Consider the following 21159-nt stretch of genomic DNA (forward strand, 5'->3'; position numbering starts at 1 on the left):
GAAGCTCACTCTTTTTGCTTGGTGGGTACAGGCTGGTTTTCTGGATGTTCTGGCAAAACTCCTGGACTCAGAAGAATTTTTTCTCACCAGTGCCCATCCCAGAGGCACATTCCTCCCTCTACATCCTCTCTCCAAGCCAGGGATTTTGCTCATGCTAGTTTTTGAAAAAAAATCTTCCCTGTTTATACTGACAATGTTATAAAAAGTAAAGGGGAATGGACTTTTAGAGTAATCTCCTCCATGGCCCTGAGCCAAAGAATTATTCTACCTATATCCCCTCTGGCTGCTGATTGACTATCAGGAATGAGCTTTAGAGTGATGGTAACATTACAGTCTCCTTACATGATAGACACTAGATGTTAGTGAGACACTACCAAAATCAGACAGTACAAATACATGATTTCCTTCTCATTAGTCTTCAGTAAGAGGGTAGCTGCTAATGTAGTAGAGGGTAAATGACCACAGCTGGACAAGCTGAGGTGTTGCAGTGAAACCAGTGGGAACCGGTCACTTACCAGGTTTTTTTTTTAGGATCTTTGCAGATTCAAACAGATAATACTGTATTCATTTCTCTTGTTAAGCCATTTTCCCTATGATCACTAGAATTTTAAGGTTTATTTATACATAGCAGATGTGAAACAATTTCAATTTTCACTTTTGTTTAATTCAATACAGGTATAATATTATCTAAATTGTGTTACTGTTCTCCAAACATAAAAGGCTCTCACACAGGTAATGGTATGAACAAAACCAAACCTTACCTTTTTTTTTTTTTAAAGCAAAATTAAAAAACCCACAAACCAAAACCTGATACTTTGGCTTGTTAACCTGGTATGACCCAGATGAAATTGAGCACTGATCTACCAAGAAGTGCTGTGCATTTTTTGTTTTAATCCCTTTAGGACAAAGATGACAGACACTTAAGGTTTCTCAGCTTCAGTGCCTGAGTAACTTAGGAAAACATCTTAATGAATAGGTGATACTGTCAATAATACACTAATGAATATTAATTAGTACATTAACCATATCTCCCAGCTGTCCAGTGAAAGGTAAAACACTAATTGTGGTAGAATCAAGAATTTACCTCTATTAAGGTATTGTTTCCAACAAATAACCTGCTAAAAGCATCACCCTGAAATGCAAATCTTTGCTTACATATCCTACTACAAAGTAAATAGCACATGGAACTGAGGTAGTCAAAGAGATCACAGATTATAAAACTTCTTAACCAAAGGGAGCAATGAGGCTGCAGCAGCAGCACTGGGAAATGCTCTTCCTGGGTGATGCAGAGACCAGTTTCACAAGAGATGCTTTTCCCAATTGCCTGATGAATGACCTCAATCTTCACCTAAAAAACCACTCCCTGGGGTGTGAGGTAATTGTGCCTCCACACTGACTGGGTCTGAGTGTCCCCAGGCAGAAATCACCAGTTTTGTGCCTGTTTGGGGGTTTTGTAATGCAGACAGTTGTTCACCAGGGTCATGGCTCAGACCACTAAAATCATTTCATTTTGGAGTGCAGGTTAGACCGGAATAGCATTCATGAAAAAAAAAATGGTTTTATCCACTAAAACGTCCAACACGAAAAATTCTGGACTGTTAAGACACCTGTAACAATAGGGGCTGTAACATTGCAAATACAGATAAGAGCAAACTAAATTTTAATTTGATTCTCACTCACAGTTAAAAATGCAAAAGAGTTTTATAAAATACAAGATCAATTAAGTAGTTTGAGATAGAGTAGTGCAGAGCAGGAAAAGGTGATAAGTTATGCCTTACCACATTATTTCCCCCACATTAATTTATGTAAGACCAGCAGAAAGACTGGACTGAGTAAAAGAAAAAAAAAGAAAAAAAGCAAGTATTTCATCAAAAGGGATGTGTGAGAGCCAACTGATATGCATGCATAACAAAAAAAAAAGACTGAGTTTTAGAAACTAAATATAGAATCAGATTCAACAGATGTTACTCATAAAAATAATCTTTGCTGGTGCATTGAGCTTCTGTAGTGGAACTACCTGAGAAAGTAGATGCATCATGGAAATGATTGGAAAGGCAGGTGTATGAAGGCTAAAAACAAGTCATGCTTCATAAAAGATTAAACATTTACCCAGGGGAAAAAAAAGAGTTTAGCTAAGACCTACAGATGAGGGTTTTCAAACCATTTACTTTATGACAACTTTCTTAAGTGCTTGAATTAGGTAGATTATCTTCCTGTACATCAATAAAGACAGAGGTGAGTCAGAGCCTAATGGAAATGTTCTTAATCATGCTTTGGATGAACTATATACACAGTCTTTTATTAATTTAGCTACCCATGATAGATGCTCCATTCTTACCTCAAAAATCCAAAATGATCCATTACAATCAACTGCAAAAAACAAGACCTGCAGCTATAAGTTGTTTTGAAGGAAATACCAGGACTTTTTGTAATGACTGGAATAAGGAAAATAAGCTTCTTTGAATGGCAGAAACTTAAATCTGAATGTTTCATGGATCCAGTACTACTTTTCCCCTCTTTGGACAGACTTTGTGATAAAGGGAAATCATGACATACCAACAAAAGAGAAACTGCCTACTTGGAACATGTTAGTCTGAGTGCCCTTGGCACTCCCTTCCCATGTGTAATGGGGACACCATGCTTTGCCAGTTGTCATTATTGACCTCTGGAGATACTGTAAAAGTATATTCTTCAGATATGTCTATTTATTCCATTCAGTAAGTAGTGATAAGTGTGTCATTAAAAGTGGACAGAGCAATAAGGAGACACATAAATTCTTGGTCAAAACGACTTTAAGTTCCAGGTTTTTAGGTTCTGAACACCCTGCAGAATTTCCTCAAAGAATACTAAAATGCAGATCAACTCTTCATGTATATGGGAATTCTATATATTGAGTATCCTCACTGCTGGATTCTTCCCTAATTTAGTACATTTCAAATACATTTTTAGTCCAAAAAAGATTTCCACAGCAAGGGTTACCCATAAGATGGTAAAATTTTCTTGAAAAAAGCATAGTTTCATTAGTTATAACACTTTTGGAATCACAGGACACAATATGAATACATTGAACCACATTATGTCTCTTTCATGTGGCTACAATCAGAATAAGTTTTGTGGTTTCCACCTTTTGAATTTGAACTCTTGTGCTCCCTCCCATTTCTTTCTTTCTTTATAATCATCAGATTCAATCTCTACAAGACCTTGAAATTTAATAGAACAATGTTTTAAATATGTTTCCCAACTGATCATTCAAAACCAAGCTTAGCAAAGTCTTTAACAAGATTTAAAAGCTTACTGAAAATTATCTAAATGAAAACATATGGGTCTTATCCTCCACAAGACCACATTCCTATCATGTCTATAACTATATAGACACTATATACAAGACTGTAGATTTAATAATAATTGTTTCTGACTATTGCATTGTCAGCAATGGTGATATTCTGAAAATCATCAAACCCAGGTTTGGCTTTGTGAGATACTTCATCTCTGTTTTGTCATTTGGAACAATCCAACAGATGGGCTACAATCACATTAACTATTAGTTTTCAACCAAAAAAAAAGTGTATGGTAGCAGAAAATGCTTCAGAGCTCTACCTAAGGAACATAAATAATGATTTGAAAGTTCACCTCTTTCTTACAGCCTTCTCAATTTCAGAAGACGCGGTTCCTGGGAGATTGGTGTTTTAAGAAGGAAGGTTATGTGGAGCCCCAGAAGGGAATAGGATCATATAAACATAAATTATTATTCTTTCACTGTAAAAGGAAAGGTGGCTAACCCAACTAGAACATCAAAATAAGCATCTTTGCTCTCCTGAAAAAACCTACTGTAGATTCTTGAGATTTATCAAAGTAGAAGATATGTATCAGGTCACTGAGAAAGGTTCAGACCTGAAAAGCAAATCACAGAGCAGAAAAACTGCTGAGGAATGTTTCAAGTCTCACAAGTTTCACAGTGGTGACTTTTTTGTATTCTTTAAAATCAATTCTGTTTGCTTTGAGTATTCAGTGTGCCTTCCACTGCCAACAAAAACCACTGGGATCACTCACATCATCTCAGTAAACAAGCTGCTCAATCCCTAGGAACGGGCACGTAAAGCATAACATTCCAGTTGTTAAATCTAATGCAGATTATGGGCCAAGCATTCCTATAAAGTCCTAACACACTGGAAAAAAAAATCTTAGGGATTTTAGGAAATCTAAGGAATCTGTGGGGAGCTGGGTGGTGTCAAGGGGGTGTTTATCTACAAAAATGTCAGGTAAACTTCTAGGGGAATATGACCATTTCTCTTCTTCCTGGCCTCTAAAGTCATAATGAATGCTGAACTCATTGTCCTCCCACCCAATAACACAAGTAGTTGAGAGATACAAAATTTCCCCAAACAACTATTTATTTTGCTATACAGGAAAAATAAGCAGTTCAATAGTTCTGAATTGCTTATTGTTAAGCAGTATTTTTTATGGTTTAAAGCCCTATTCAACTTAGAAAAACAGAAATTAATTAAAAATAATGATTGAAATTCTGGATACAATGAACATGCCTTTTGTAGGTTTATCTTCTTTCCTATTTATTTCCCTGTTCTCTCATTAGCAAACCAGAAAATATAAAGTGATCTGTATAAAATTAGAGTTATTTGATAACCTTATTGCAAGTAGAAAAAGTTTTATAAGTGGAAGCAGAAGTCAACATTGTTTCCTAAAATTCATGTTAGTCCAAGGCATTAATTCAAAATATTGCTGCAGTAAGAGAGCTTGGGTAACTTAGATTTTCAAGTTATTCATGATGCAAAGGAATAATCAGTAGAGCTGACAAAAGATGTGCTTCTCTAGCAGTGCTTATATTCTGGTCCTAGTGGTGTAGTTTCACTGCAGCTTTGTCACACTGTGCAGGCTGTGTGACTGCAGATACTTCTTGAAGTGGTTAAAAGTTTGATAGAAGTGGGCCACCATTTCACCTTCACCTGTGAAGACCCAAACCAAAGCACAAAAATAAGCTTTTTGCTGTTTAGGGATTTGAAATGATCCTTGATTCTCTTCAAGTTTTACAACAATTTTCTTTGTGCAGCCAAAGTACGCAACGATTAGGAGCAAGATGCATCCTAACATACTCCACAGTGTATGTTCATATGGCAATTTCTCATTTGGCTTGTGTAAATCTTCCTCACAAGTCTCCTCCTGATTAATATCAGGTTCTTTATACAAACCCTCCGAAATAAGCATTATCAAGACAGGTTTTTCCCCCTCTTAGGAAAGTGCTACTTGCTTTTTGTTGTGAGGAAAAGAGAAAGAAAAAAAAAAGAATTAACCCAAAGCATGGAGAAATATTCCCTGAATAGTTAAAAGTTCATATTTATCAAACCCCCTATAAGGAGGGGTAGAAAGTTGGATGCATTATTCAGTTGCTTTGGAAAGTGAGTCCTCCCTGGCAAACTGCAGGTGCTGTTGTAAATCCAGCTCTCAAGGTCATCACCTTTGCCTCTAAAGCAGCCCACTGGTACATGCCTGAGCAGTTAAGAGACATAGAAGAACCATCAGTTGCCTATTATTTTCAAACTTTTGGTGACACAATCCTTAAAATGGAATATGCATTCTCCATTTTAATAAAACAAAGCCTCCTATATCTTTTATAGTTGTCTTAGCCCTTGACCATCTATTCAAAGTTGTGTTTGGAACAGAGCTCTAACAGGCAATTCGCGGGTTGTGCATTCTTCCAATCATTAACTAGCTCCTTTAGTGAATTAAGAAAATTTAACACACTGAATTAAAAGACAATAGCTCAGAGCCCTGTCAAAAGGCAACAGACACAAATTGAAACACAAGAAATTACAATTAGATATTAGGAAAAATAAAAGTTCACAGCATGGGTATTCTCATACTAAAACAGGCTAGGCAGAGAGGCTGCAGCATCTCCATCCTTAGAGATACTCAAAAATCAGACATCACCCTGAGCCACCTTGAGCTGGTTCAGATGACATTCAGTGATTGCTCCCAGTCTACATTTTTGCACAATTTTAAGGAGACCAGGAGATAGGCTCACAGCAGCATGTTACAATGTTCAGACATGTGGCACCATCCAAGGAGTGAAGGTACAGTGTGCAAGAACTGGCCTGGCCTTGAAGAAAATCAGCAATTCCTACTGGTGGAGTAGACAGTTGTTCACAGCAAATTTTTGGAGACACATAGTCCAGCTTGCTATTCATCATTTCTCCTCCAGAGAAGAGATTCAGAAAGAGGAATGCTCAGATCTGATAGTAAAAAAAATACCAAAGCGGAGGAGGAAAAGGAGGAGGGCTATCACAGAACATGAGATTTGGTATGGCCATAAACCTTTGTCACAAAAATGTAACCTCCCCATTAGTTTTGCTTATCTTCTCATCCATTTGTTATTAATTTGATGGAACTGGGGAGTTGTCAGGGTTATGTGATGCAAGGGATTTATCTTGCAGAACAATCTCCGACCCACTGTTCTAAGTCTTCAGTTTCAAATTACAGAGATTAAAAAAGAAGCTTTTAAAAAAGGAGCATTGATTCTTTATTCATTGTCAGCATGATTTTGTTCAGGGATAGCCTCGACACTATACATACATGCAGAAGTTTTTAAACATATACCACATGCAGCAAAGTCAGGATGAGTTTCAATGTTTCTTATTTTGTAGCTTCAATGGCTAATGACATAGTAATACCCTAAAAGCTTTCTTACATACTGAAGTCCAGCTGTGTCAGAAGCTTTAAATGCTACTTAGTAGAAAGACAAAAAGGGGCAACTTGCGAAGTCACTGGAGAATATTCAAAGGGAGATGTAAAAAGATAGCCAATTCATTTAGCTTTATAAGTACATGGGGAATAGAGAGCTATGAATAAAATGCATGCAGGGAATGCAGTCACTTCCAAAGAGCCAGCACTAGTTTTACTCACTTTCACATATAAAGAACTTGATTTAAAACATACAGGTGATTTCAACTTCTAACATCACAACCAGGTTACAGTATTAAATTTTTTTCTTTGTTTTTACTTCTGAAGCTTTAAAAAAAAATGTTCATTCTTGCTTCCTTGATGTTTTCAGAACACACTGAAAGATGCCTTGCACCAAAGGGATAAAAATATCATCAAAGCCAAAAAAACCTCAAAACCCAAAACAAGCAAATCCCAGAAAAAAACAACAGACCTTCACCCCCTCTCTCCTTTATGATTTTGATAAATTTTCAATGGCTAGCTAGATAAATATTGAATTAAAGCAATAATCTAGTATAGCAAAGCTTTGTTAACCAGTCTCACCTCTCTTTGCCTTCCCAGCCAACATGACTTAACACAGTGGATCCTTACCAAATATTAACAGAACTTCTGTATTGCCTAGAAAACAGAATCAACCCAAAACTTTGCAAATTACTACCTTGCCTGACTCTCTTGTAACTCCTACTAATGCATAAGGTAAAATATCCCTAGGTTTATGGGGCCTGTCAGAATTTTTGCTTTTCCAACCAGAAAATAAATTATGTTTTCAGCATTTATTATCACTGAAGATTACTTCCCAGACTGCAATTTCTTATGCTGAATGGTGTTGTTAAAGAAAGTATAAAAGGAGTTCAAATAATTGTTTCTCAGGTACATCCAAAGTACCAAAAATGCTTCTCTCTTCATGACAAAATAAAATAATATTTTATAAATGGAATTCTGACATATTTGATTATGGACTAGGATCTTCCTTCCTCAAGGACATGTAATGTGGAAACAAAATGTAGTGAAGATCTTTTGTAAAATTATTTAAATTGAATTTGAAAAACTTGAGAAAACTATAAAATTGTCAATTTTTTTTAAAATAAAAATTATTTTTTATTACTTTCCCCTCACTGTCCATACATTATCTACCAGTATTTGTCTGACCAATTCTCCAAGTTATATTTGTCATTGTTTTGGGTTGACTTTCCATGCTTTATCCACCTAGTAACTGATGCAGCACAGGTCATGATAAAAAGATGAGAAAAAAACACTGACTGCTCATAATTTCAATTAATTTATAATTAATTTTAATTAGAATCTAATTTATTCTGACCACGCTGTGCACACTCTGAATGAAGCATCTACAGAAATATGACATATACTTCATTAAAAAAAAAACTTTCTATGATGATTAACAAGAGCTTTACCATTTACTCCATGGAAATCTTTGTCAAATTAAAAGACTTTTCTCTTCCTTTGAACAAAAAGAATTGCTATCTCCTTCCTAACAGCTAACTAGGGGTTGAAAGAGCTTCCCTGCTTCACAGGGATGTTAAAAAACCGAAATTAATTAGATGAATGTGCATGTATTACTCATTAATGGGACCACAAACCCAATTAGAGGGACCCACAAATGTGGGTGTTGACTCAGCCATTGAATTTGAAAGCTAAAGGTGCAAACACAGCCAAGTCACTGCAAGAAAACAAGTTACCATTTCATTGTGGAAGTGAGGTAATGCTATCTGGAAGAACCCTTAAACAACAGCAAATGCAAGATAAAGTGACTCATCTTCTCTCTTTTACTGACAGCTACCCAAAAATCAAATCACTTCACTCATCACAGCCTAAGAGTGGACAGGTACCTCAGCTCTGACCACACATGGCCGCTTGTTACCTTGTGGTGCTTTGATTGTGGCAGAGCTTTCAAAGCAGGTAGAACTTCAGGGAGACAAATGTGAATATGAATTTTTTGGGAAATGAATAAGTATATGCATGCACAGAGAGAGAGAGAGAAAACAATAACTTCTTGTCTTAGGGACGATGGGGAAATAGTTGGAATCACCATCCCTGGAAGTAGTCAAAAAACATGCAGATGTGACTCTTGGGGACATGGTCTAGCAGTGAAGATACCAGTGTTAAACTAATGGTTGGATTCACTCTGAAATGTCGTTTCCAACCTTAACCATGTTATGATTCCATCTAGGGACCAGCCTCTGTCCTGGAGTCCCTGGGGAGGGCAGTTCAGAGCTCAGAGTTCAGCACCTGCATCTGTGTGACAAAGGAGTACTCCATCTCAGCAGGTAAACAGTGTCTGTCCCATTTGTGCACTCAGTTTATTCTTAAAAGAGTAAAAGTACTATAAAAACACATATTCTAAATAAATGCCATCACTTCAATCCTGTTCCCAGTCCATTCGCTTTGCTCCACAAGTCCATATTCTCCCCTTATTTGGCATCACTTGCATTGCTCTTTCATGTTATTCCGTGTACCTAGTTCTACCTTCTGGTTTGCCAGAAATCAACTAAAACCAACAACTGTTCTTTAGCTAGAATGCTTTCAGCACACCTCAGACTTCTATGCAATTAATTTCTGAGGCTTTTTCTCAATTTTACTGCATATGCATTAAGAATAAAATTGGGATGGCTAATTATATGGGGCAAATTTGTGGATATGTAGGTACTGACAGAAGACATGCTCCCACAGTTTCCACCTTCCCAGTTTTCACTAAAGTACTCCAGCAAGAATTACTGGGAAAATGAATAAACATGCAACAGCACATCAAGAAATAAGTCACCAAGGTTTTCTTTTCAGTTTTCTTTTTTGAACAGGGAAAATAATTCCTTTTTCTTCCAATGCATAAGGTTATCATCTGTGAAATTTCACTCTGAAATTTTATTCAAAGACAGGACAATAATTCTAAAACCAATCTGGTTTTTGTCCCTCCACACACCCAGCAGCAATCTTTTCCTTTTACTTGTTCTTGAGAGCAGCTGATATTTAAAAACATTCTTTAAATAAACACAAGAGTCTGAGGTTTACCCTTGCCTTGAAAGAAAACCACTGACTCTTTTAAATTCATTAAAATTTCAACCAACAAACCAAAAAAGCCCCACACTACCTTAAAATTCTGAAGTGGGTGAACCCTAGTAGAGGAGCACTAATACCCCTAGCGGAGCACTAATCGTATGTAGTGCATGTACAGGCACTACATATGATTAAATTCAAAATCAGGGTATTAATAGCACCTACAAACACAGAAGCTGATGATGACTCTGTTGTAAATGATGTAATAAACCTGTAGAAACAGCTTTCAGTAAACTCACTGTAGTAACACCTAATTTTAACCTTCCATTTCAGGCAAGATGAGGGTAGCAATAATTACATACCTCAAAGTGGACTGTGACAGTTCTTCATCCTGTGTAAGGAAGCTACAGGAGTGGAACACATTATTATCACCACTGCTAGCACTCAGATTTTAATGTGGTTATAATACTTAAGAAATCATGAGCCTGCCATCTTCTCCAGTTGCATCCTTTCAGGGAGAACACTATGTGACAGTGAGCACTCTGAACTCAGAGGCAAACCCCGCATAAAATGTTCTACTTAATCAACTCATCTGTCTTAGAAGGATGTGGGTGGGTGGCTGGCTAGAAAGAAAACTGTGGGATGAATCTGAAAAAAACATGTGTCTTGACAGGTATGTGGGGGTAAGGTAGAGAAGGCCAAGGGGCAGAGAGCTTAAAGGGATGAGACCCTCTGGTTAAACTTTATTGAACAAGCAGGATGATACTCTCAGGAAACAAATCAGTCTGTAATTTTTTTCTGCTGGTATCCCCTTTGCTCTACTTTATTCTTACATTTATTATTGACCACTAAAGCCTCTTCACTACAACTCTTAGAAAACAATGTGTAGGCATACATTTTAAAGGGCAGCTTTGGCACTCACCATCCATGGTGATTGTAAATCAAAGAAGAACATTGCAACTGATTTCTATACTCTAACCCACAACCCTAATCTCAGCCCTGTTTTCACCTCTCTTGGGTTCTAAGAGAAAAGAACTATGAATAATAGCTACCTTTCACTTGAACATTAAGGTAAACCTTAAATTCAGGAGATAGGGGCATCACAGTTAACTAATCACACAAGTTTGTGAGTTTCCTCTCTCACTTCTAAAACAAATATTGCTTTAGTACCCTTGACTGTGCCCAGAAACCGTTTTTGTCTCCAGTAGTACTAGAAATGACAGAAGACCATATTGACATCTATAAGACAGTGCTTCTGCTTGTCTCTACTGCAGTGTGGCATTTGACCTGCCGACAAACTCCCTCTCAAAGCAGCTCTGAGTAAGACTTGATTAACGTATAAAAGGCTCCATTAGCTTTCAAAGTGAACTTGGCAGCTTCAGGATGCAGCATGTTGGAAACAGTGTGGAAGACAAGACCAAGTTGCCAAAGCCTGCTGAATAAATGACTGGGCATGATCAGTGGGAACATCAAATTTCACGAATATGATGAAGTCTGTAAAACTGTGAATGACTGCATTTTAGTTTTAAAAGAATGTGTAGCTCAGGCAGATGCCATGTCTCTATTGTATGCAAATATTTTACTTCAATTAGCACTTTTCAATCATGCTTTTTCTTTTCTGAATGACTCACAGATATCTCAGTCAAGAAATGGCAGGATCATAAGCACATGCCAACAAGGTGCATTTATCTCATAGAGAGACAAATGTGCATGGAATCATGTAAATCTATCTCAGGATTTTTTTAAACCTGTCTTCCCTCCAAACAGACTTTCTCTACATGCCTGCAAGCCTCTATAAAACAGCCTACTCAGTTTCCATGTCCTTCTAAGCAAGCAGCATTCACAAGAATTTAATTGAAACTAAGGAAATTGTGTTCCCAGAGCTTATCAGTCAGGCAGAAAAAAAAATCAGCTTTGGTTTGTAAGTTTTATCACATAGTATTTAGCCAAAGAAGAAGTCAGTATTAACTTGCCCACAAATGTACACACAAAAAGGGGAGATCTTTAAAACTTCTACAGGCCACTGAGAGAGTCCTGCTGCACAGGTCATTATAAGCAGTGATTGTCCAAGAGGGAAATGTGCTGAATAGCTGTAAAGTACGGTTGGATGGAAAAATCCTGCGAGTTAACAGCCGTGATTGCACACAGCACTGACACAAGCTAAGAACACTCTGTCTTGTGGCTGCAGTAGGAGTTTTAGCTGATTTCTAGTGTGCTGACCCAAAGCTGCTCTGGGGCTGTGAGCATCTCCACCTGGGACAAAAAAAATTCTGTCAAGGAGCCACAAGACATTGGGAGAAACATACTGGTGCTGCCTGTTAGCCAGAGAAGCAGAGGAAATTGCTAAAGTGTCATATGGGAGTTTAGAAACATTAGTTAATTTTTGATCCTGCATCACTACTATTACCAAAGAAGTTGTGCTGGGAAGTCTGAGAAATGTATATAGTCAATGGTGATGAAAAATTCTCTAACTGGTAAAAAATTAAAAAACTTTGGCATGGAAGCAAAACCTCAGCAAGTGCTTCACATTCCACTCCTATAGATTTTACCACCTCTCATGTTGCAAGAGTACTCTCTCTGCACACAAATTTAAGCTGATATTAACTGCAGTTGTATCAGAAAATATGTATTTTTAATACTGGTTAGGTTCTAGGCAGTAATCCCTTTCTCAGAAACTGAATGATTTAATGAAGTCATGGTTGCTAAGTGCACTAGTCAGCCATATATCATGCTCTCCGAAGTACAAAGAGTACTCAAGGGTGAAAGGTTTTTAGGATAATGTACAATTTCTGCATTAAATACAGAACCACCATTATATAATTTTAGCATCTTGCCAACCTTTTTTTTTTTTAAATTTTTGAGCACGAGTAGGAGGAGAAATAAGGAAGTTGAATGGAACTAGAACAGTACTGTTTGTACCCTGGTGAATATTAGGGAAATGATAAATGATCCCTAGGCACACAGACTGATTTATGCAATAAAAAAATAAAATACGGTAGGGTGGAGCCTTTGTGTGAAAATCTCATCCTTGGGCAGTTACAAAGTATGAAATGCACCCAAGTGTATCAAATCCCTCAGGGTTGCAATTAACTCATGATAGCCACACCCTTGAGAACTGTCTCCTTTGCTCCTCTGTTGGGTGGGAGGAAAAGGAGGGAGAAAAAGGTGTATTTCTGATGATGAAAACCAGAAGATTGATAGTTTACATTAGTGAATCCTTTCAAATCAAACTGTTAAGAGTTCTTATTTTTTCCTAATTAACAGCTTGAGTAAAGAGAAGTCAGGTCTCATGTCAGTACAACAGAGAAAAAAACAGATTAAAAAGACAATACAACAAATACAAGTAAAAAAAAGTTACATATATGCATAAATCAAACTTGTTAGTAGCTCTTAGTTAATACAGTAATGAGATTGATAAACACAACAAACAAAATGCAATTAAACCTTATTCTGCAAAGGCTATTACTCAGAAAATACAAATAAAATGTGCTATCCTTAAACTGGCAATGTCACTTGACAATCCTACCCACACACAACTACATGGGGTTTTTTATGCTTGTTGTGCTAAAAGATATCATTAGATAGCACTGAGGTCTTATACTGTCTGTATTCTCTTGTAAAAGTTTGAACTTTCCCTAAAAAAAATAGGAGGACAACGCTAGGAAGTGTTTTATTGAAAAAAAAAAGTGAGAATCTAACCATTTGAGAATTCTGAGAATACTGACTTTATGGGCAATTCTCACATTCAGGGAAACAGACTTAGCTAATAAGTATCCAACTCAATCTAATTGCTACCTACTTATATCCGTGGTGTATGGAAATGCAGATGCATTTTTTCATGCTATAAGCTTGCCAAATTTATGGAGAAAACAGCTACTATGCTTGTTAAGTATGAAGATGTGTCAGCTAGTAACATATTTACAGGGCAATTTTATCCTTCAGAAAGAGGAAATGAACAATGAATTTTCTTCCTGGGATGAGAGAACTCACGGACACTTGATTCCCTTTTCTGAACTGATAATATTCACTTTCTGTGCAATGAGAGCAAATACTGTGCAATGTCTTGTCACGGGAACTTACCATATGCAGTTATGAGATCTAATTAGACACTATGCCAGGTTTATACAGCAATCTGATCCCAGGAATCCTGCATATCCCAAATAATTTAGTTCCTATCAACATTTAACAACCGCTAACACTTCTGAAATTATAGCATCCCCAAAATTCTAAATTAAAACTCCATTCAATTAATGTACTTGTATGATATTCAGTACCTGAAAAATTAGTGTGCTCATAAAATTGTATGTAAAGATATTTCAGCACAGTAGAGCAAGTATACCCTGCAACTCAGAACTCTGAAAGATTTATTCTTTCCTTCGGGTCCACTAGAAAAAACAAAACTGAAGCTGTTTTAAGAACAGATGAGATGCAACACTTGCTCTAAAATGCACATTTTAAACAGTATAAACTTTAGTTCAGATTAATTCTTTGTCTCTTTAAAATCTGCAAGTTCACCCTAAAAATCTCTCTCAGCTGAAAATTACGCTGCCTACATTGGGGATTCTCACCTAACCTTAAATGTATAGAAAATTTTACAGCTCGAGAAGCAAAGGAGGGGAGAACAAAAACTTTTTAGCTGTCACACTATTTTTCTCACATTTCCCTTTGCTATTCATCAGCTCCTTGAATGGAGTCTTTCACTGTAGCTGAACTATGACTCCACAATGTTGTTTCTATTGTTACAAGAGGGAGTGACTACCTTGTCAAGGAGGGGCTGAGCTTTTAAAACGAAATAGGTATTTCCAGCACAATGAATCTACAGTTCATCCATCATCTATCCACAGCCTTGTCCAAATGAGAGAAAAATGTGATGTGCTTCATGGCAAAGATGAACGAAATATTTCACAGCTGGCAAGTCTGAGGGACTGTTTTCTCAGTAAAGAGTAAGGCCACATACAGAGAAACTGATTGGCTGCTCACCAGGTTTTTTTCCTTTCCCACTTTACTGCCTCAGTTTTGAACTTTATAGAAACCTGTTAAGTACAGGAATTTGATTTTTATTATTTGATTACTTCTTTTTCTTCAAAACTGTACCTAAATATCCATACATCAAAAACTGGGGCTTGGAATTAACTTATGATATTCCAGTATAGTTTGAAAAAAAGAGTTTATCTGAGCTTATCACAAAATTCCAGTTACAATGTATGAAAATATATTTCATCTCCCTTTCTTTGCAATCTGAGGCAACATTTTTATTTTTGGAACAAAAGACTGTAGATATTATCTTTGATAAAAAGCTCTAGATCTGTCAGCACGTTGTCCAGACTGCAAGTCCTCTTTAAAAGTTTGCATTCATGTGTAATATGCTACAGAACAATAGGTCAACAAGCTCAAATTCCTCTAAAATTTCTTATCTGTCCTTCTTTATGTGTCTTTATCTGCAGGCTTTTACTGAAAAGGAATAAATGATGCAAATATAAATAACCTCTGCTTAACTGGAGCTAATTTTGAACCTCAAGTGCATACACACAGTTTGAAGAAAGTTGAGAAGTTTCTCATGGACACATGGTTTCATCCTGGGGGAGGTGATGGTTGGGTCAGTTTAGACTTCACCTTTCTAAGGAGAAAGAGCATGATGACCAAAACACAGCATGTTCACATGTGCTAGCATGATATCACATATGATCAAAAAAGCTTAAAAACATACTCTTGGTGTCATTCTATAGTTTTAACCTACCAGTATAATCTGCCCTCCCAAACCCAATACCCTCCCCCTTGGTTAGAGAAATAAGTAAATCTGAATCCAAAGCCTGAAGTCATTAGATCATGTTTTGGCAGACTTTGACACTCACAAAGCTGGTTGGGCACACAACCAGCTCTTTGCATTGACAGGACACTGCCAGCCACGTTTCAGCAACGCAGAGCTTCGTAAGAATCCTGTTCATAAGTGGGTGATGGGAGAATGCATAGAGCTACATGAGCAGCAGGAGTACTTTCTGGCACATGTGTAACCTCACTATATCAATGTATGCACTGAAAAAACCCTTAATTGCATACTGATTAATTAACTCCTCAACACTAGGTTAAGGAGAACCATCAGCTGCCTTGAAGCACAGCATAAACCCCAGAAAGGTTAGAAATAGGACTACAGCAAGGGTTTTATTAATATGTATGAAAGGGCCAAACTACACATGACTTTATCCTTCCATGCCTCAAAAAACAGTGTTCCCTAATGCTTCATTCAAGATCTGAGAATTAAAAAAATATAACAGTAATGTTTCACACTAGTCTGTCTTGGCAGCCTGCAGCTTTCTGGCTGTAGAAGTGTCTGCTTTCAAACCTTAAGCCCTCACAGCAATTATCCTGCTCTCAGACTAAACCTACAGAGCATATTTCAAAAGAAGTTACATCTAAACAGAGGGAATTCAACAGTGATCAATGTTCAGCGGGCCTCAGTGGCAATAAACTATTTACTGCCTTAACCTTTTAAGTTTGCCCAACCGAAGCGCCCAAGAGCCCTGTGATGAATTAGCTGAAGTGTTTGGTTGTGAGTGGAGCAGCCGCTGGTTCAAATCATCTGTCCAGCAACACCACCCGCCTCGCAGTCCTGCAAACAACAGCCAGTGAGCATCTTCTCATCGCTTCTGCAGTTCCATTGCTCAGATGTAGTTTCTGCCATCTTTTACCATGTCCACCACCTCTTAACAGAGTAATTTTGGAGAATAAAGCACCTTAAAAGCTGGGCATGACCCTAATCATCTTTTCATTACCCGCCTGATTATTACCTTACAGAAGACATAACATAAGAGAGGACATCACAGCTACTCAGCACACTCATGGCTGCAGTAGCTGATTTAGATCTGCTTCCCTCCTCTTGCAAGATTGCCAAAATAAATTGAAAGGGAAAAAAGAATCACACTTATTGCATTAGTGTCATTGTCACCAAAGTTTTCCCACCACTCTGCTGCTGAAATACAGTAAGAGAAAGTAAACCACTACAAATGGCTGAAGACACCTAAGCCTTGGCTAAGTACTTTTGGAAAGCCTGGCTTTACATAAGTTAAGAGTTAGTTTTTATAAATTTCAAATTGAATTACTTTGCCCATAACTTAAATGCTTAAGACTAGTTCTTTTATTTTAAAGCTGTCTTTGTAAATCTGGGATTATTAGAATAGGTTTTTAAAACCACTGAAACCTCTGTAGGTTTTTTTACAGTTTCAGATTAATTTGAATTCTATCACCATTACTTGGAAATAAACCAGATTATCCCCACCTTGTCATTTCAGTTGAAACATCTTAAGACGTGTATTTTCTCTTTATGTAGATATATGCATGTGAAATCTATAGATATTACATATACACACCACAGTTAATTCAGGCTTTCCAAATAATCTAGGGAAATACAGAATCAGCTTTATGTTTTGATTTTCCATATAAAAATTGGAGATCTTATTGTAATTTTTAGTTTTATTTAAAAAGGAAACAGGATTGTTTGTTTGCTTGTTTGTTTTGGGTTTTGTTTTTTTTTTTAAACACTACATCAGTGTTTATAATTTCAATGCTTTAGTATAAAGAGTGCTTGTGTAAGAATCTGGAAGCTAAGACAGAAACACCAATTACACCTTAATTTCGTACAGAGTAGAACATAAAATAACATGGCTGGTATTATTTAAGTTTGTGGATAAAAAAATTGAAAGAAGCATCAGCTATTCTGACTGCTACATACATAAATCCAAGGAAAACATGACTACTAAAGAAGGCACAATTTTTTGCTTGTATTTACTATCTTCATAAGTAACAATTATACACCTAAGTAACAATTATACACATATAGCTAACAGTACTTATAACTCTCTTTTTTTCTAGTATAATGAAGTCCTGCATACACAGGCCATATGACTTCACTCAGTGGTTCTTATAGCAAGCTGTATAAATAGCTAGCAGTTATTTATATCTCTTAGGCAAGCATCCAATCTTGATTTAAGGACTGCAAGTTATGGAGAATCTTTCACTTCCTTCGGTAAGCTGCTCAAATGCTAATTGTCCTCACTTTTAAAAATTTGCACCTCTTCTCTAATTTGATTTGTTTAACTTTAGTTTTCAGCACTGGTTCCCCACATAATTGCCTTCGAGGTTAAGCACCCTGTAATACCAAACATCTTGCTCCCTGCACGAACAGGATCAAATAGCTCCTTCATATTCACTTTTGTGAAGTAACTGTAGTGGTCTCCTAGTGTTATTGACTGGGAAGACTCTTTTCCAGGCCTGAAAATCACTTTTATCTTTCCTCGGAGTTGTTTCTTATTCTCAACATATTCTGGAAAGTGGAAGACATGAGGTGTTCTCATATTAGTTGATATAGTCAACATTGGCTCCTTATTTTTCTCAGTAGTACCCTGGCAAGGTGGCACCTCACTGTTTTTCTGGCATGCCACTGCCGTGTGTATGGGCACCCAGAGTAGAATCATAGAGTCATAGAATTGATTGGGTTGGAAAAGACCTCCGAGATCATCAAGTCCAACCCTTGGTCCAACTTCAGTCCATTCACCAGATCATGGCACTCAGTGCCACGGCCAATCTCAGTTTAAAAACCTCCAGGGATGGTGAATCCACCACCTCTCTGGGCAGGCCATTCCAATGCCTGAATACTTTCTCTGGAAAGAATTTTTTCTGATATCCAACTTAAATTTCCCCTGGCAGAACTTGAGTCCGTGCCCCCTTGTCCTATTGCTGACTGCCCATCAGCTCCATAATACTGATGTGTGGTCTTCATATTTGTACTCCCTTGTGTGCCTCGTATCAGAGTGCCTTGGTGCCTTTTCCTAGACTACAACCAATATCTTAACAGTGCACTTAGCTTTTTCAACCTAAAGTGAAACATAGTCAAACAAGTTTGATTAAACCTGTTTTAAGTTAAGAGCTTAGAAACAGCAATCAATGCTATCTGCAAAGGGAAAAGCAGCTCAAAGTTTATAGCAAGTTACTAAGGAACACAACACTAGATTTGTGGAAACCTGATAACATGTTTGTAAACAAAGAGATAAAAACAGAGTATCTTACATCTCAGAGTATGTGAGAATGAAGAAATAGGAAATGTCTCAGTACTATGTTACAGTTTTGTCTTATTTTGAGTATGTAGTTGTTTTGATGACACCAGAAAATTTTCAGACAGATGGCTCATGATTCCCCAGCACACAGCTCACCATCAAAAAAAAAAAAATAACAAGGCTTTCCAGTTGTGGCAATGGGGAATGGGATGGTCTGGTTAATGAAACTACTAGTGTTCTTTCTCTAGGGCTTCCATAAGGGAAAGTAGCTAACTGGAAGCAATGTTTTCTTGTGGTTTTTAAATTAAATGGTATGTTGAGAAAATCACTTGTCTTTTAGATTTGCGTGCAGAGCAGATCTTTTCAAAAGGCAGTTCCTACACCATAACTCTCTGTTAAAGACAGGGATTTACACTGGTACGTGGAAAGTCTCAGAAAATGGGCCTTGAGCTCAGGACCCTGGGCATGTGCCACACAGCAACAGTGACTTACACAGCTGCAGATGGATAGTCCAGTTTCCCGGTAGTCATGACTTCTCTCATGGTATAGACCTTGAGCAGAAGTTAAAGGTACATCACTGTGGCCACTGGAGCTTTCCTTCCTGTGGTGCTGCACAAAAACTGTGAGACACAGCTAAGTCCTTGCTGTGCCTCCCAAAAAGACAAATTTGACAGAAATAGGACCCCAGCAGAGACAGCTGCCTCAGACTGATCTCTCTTTCTGGCTCTGCTGGCATCAACTAATCATCCATTCACAAGCAGATGAGCTTTCAAACCTCTGGAGCTGATTTGCCAGATTAAGCTGCAATGATGAAGACAATTTACCTTCGTCAGCATCTTTATTGAATTAGGGACCTCACTTGGATTGATCCAAAACAAAAGCAGGGGGAAAAGAAATTTCCCAGACGAAGCAGACAAGACAATCCTCCCTCCCAGGCTTGTGTCACAAAGCTGTGCTCCTGCATTTACCTCCTGAGTCACATCACAAACCCCTCCAACCATGGTCAAAAAGCAGATGAATAGGGCTGAAGCTCCTGAACTTCATTAAGTTTGTCACAATGCCTTACGAGACCAAAGCATTCACTAAATTTATTCCAAATTCTGTTTAAGCAAGTAAAGGTTCAGGTCAATTCTGCTGTGTTTAGCCCAGTTTCATTTGTTGAGAGGAACACATTGGAAATAAGTTTTTTTACACTGAAAACACCTCATTAGGTAATGAACTGTAATTTAAAAGCAAAGGAAAGGCTTTCCTAAGCACAAGACACCTTTCTATTGTAACAATGAGTTCCTCCTTTCCTTTGTATTAGTTTCATTTCTACTGTGTCTCTGCCAGAATCACAGGATATGTTTTTGCTAATCTTCAGTATAAAAGTTTAATAATTTGCCACTCCCCACAAAAGATGAAAAGAAAAAAAATAAAAAATAAAAGTGTTTGAAAGCATCATGAAATGCCCTTATTTTCTGAGTCAATGGGAGAAAAGAGACCCCTTGAAGAGAGACAGCCAACTGAGTCTGTTGAGAAAAAGAAAATAAGTCATAAGAAACACTCCTTTGGCTCATTTTGAGATTAAGCATTGTAGGAGTGAAATAATAAAAAAAATTGTTCTCTCTGTTGGCTTTGTCTCTCTGGCATGAAGGGATCTGGAGAACACAACTGAAGTAAAATTTGGAATGTTTGTAATGTGGCCAAAAGGTATTAAAGCTATTATTTTATGCAATTATACATAGAGCTACAGCACATCACTTTTGGGTTACATTGTAGAATAAACCCTAGGGAAAATCTACAGACACACTCATATTTGCATTTACATGTGTGGATTTTTCACAATCTTTCCCCAAGTTAAATAGGAAAACAAATGTGTTGATAACAATACTGTTTTCAAACCATGATATGCATTGCAAAATATAGACTATCTACTGAACCATTTAAACTACACCATCGAATGGAAAACTTTAATAAATTTATTCTTGGTTTGTTTTGCACATCTGTCTCCAAAGATTTTCAGTGAAAGGGAATTAACCTCTAACTTAGAGCCTTCTCCTCTCTCCACAAATGAACCACAAGCAGCGGGGGGAATAAGACAACATACAAGTTTCCACTAGTTCTCTCAACATCCAACATCTGCTTTGGGCTTTAAATATAGATATATCTAAGAATACATAATTATTGTATTCCAAAATAGCAGCAGACAAGTTCCATTAGCTCAGAGAATACAAGCACACCTCTCAATACATTCAAGCACCGGGTTTTGGCACCACAAGACTAGGAAAACACATTATGTGATGAGTAGGAGTTTAATTGCTCTAATGCTTTAACTTAGTCTATATAAATACAACCTGTATTGTCATATATAGTGTGAACAATAATTTAT

At 37.2% G+C, this 21159-nt stretch overlaps 1 protein-coding gene across 1 annotated transcript in view; it reads right to left on the reverse strand.

The window, feature by feature from the left end:
- Positions 1-21159, reverse strand: part of GMDS (GDP-mannose 4,6-dehydratase) — a 409845-nt gene that overhangs the window by 251985 nt on the left and 136701 nt on the right. The window lies entirely within an intron of this gene.

This window comes from Pithys albifrons, chromosome 4 (assembly GCF_047495875.1).
Source record: "Pithys albifrons albifrons isolate INPA30051 chromosome 4, PitAlb_v1, whole genome shotgun sequence".
Taxonomy (NCBI): Eukaryota; Metazoa; Chordata; class Aves; order Passeriformes; family Thamnophilidae; genus Pithys; species Pithys albifrons.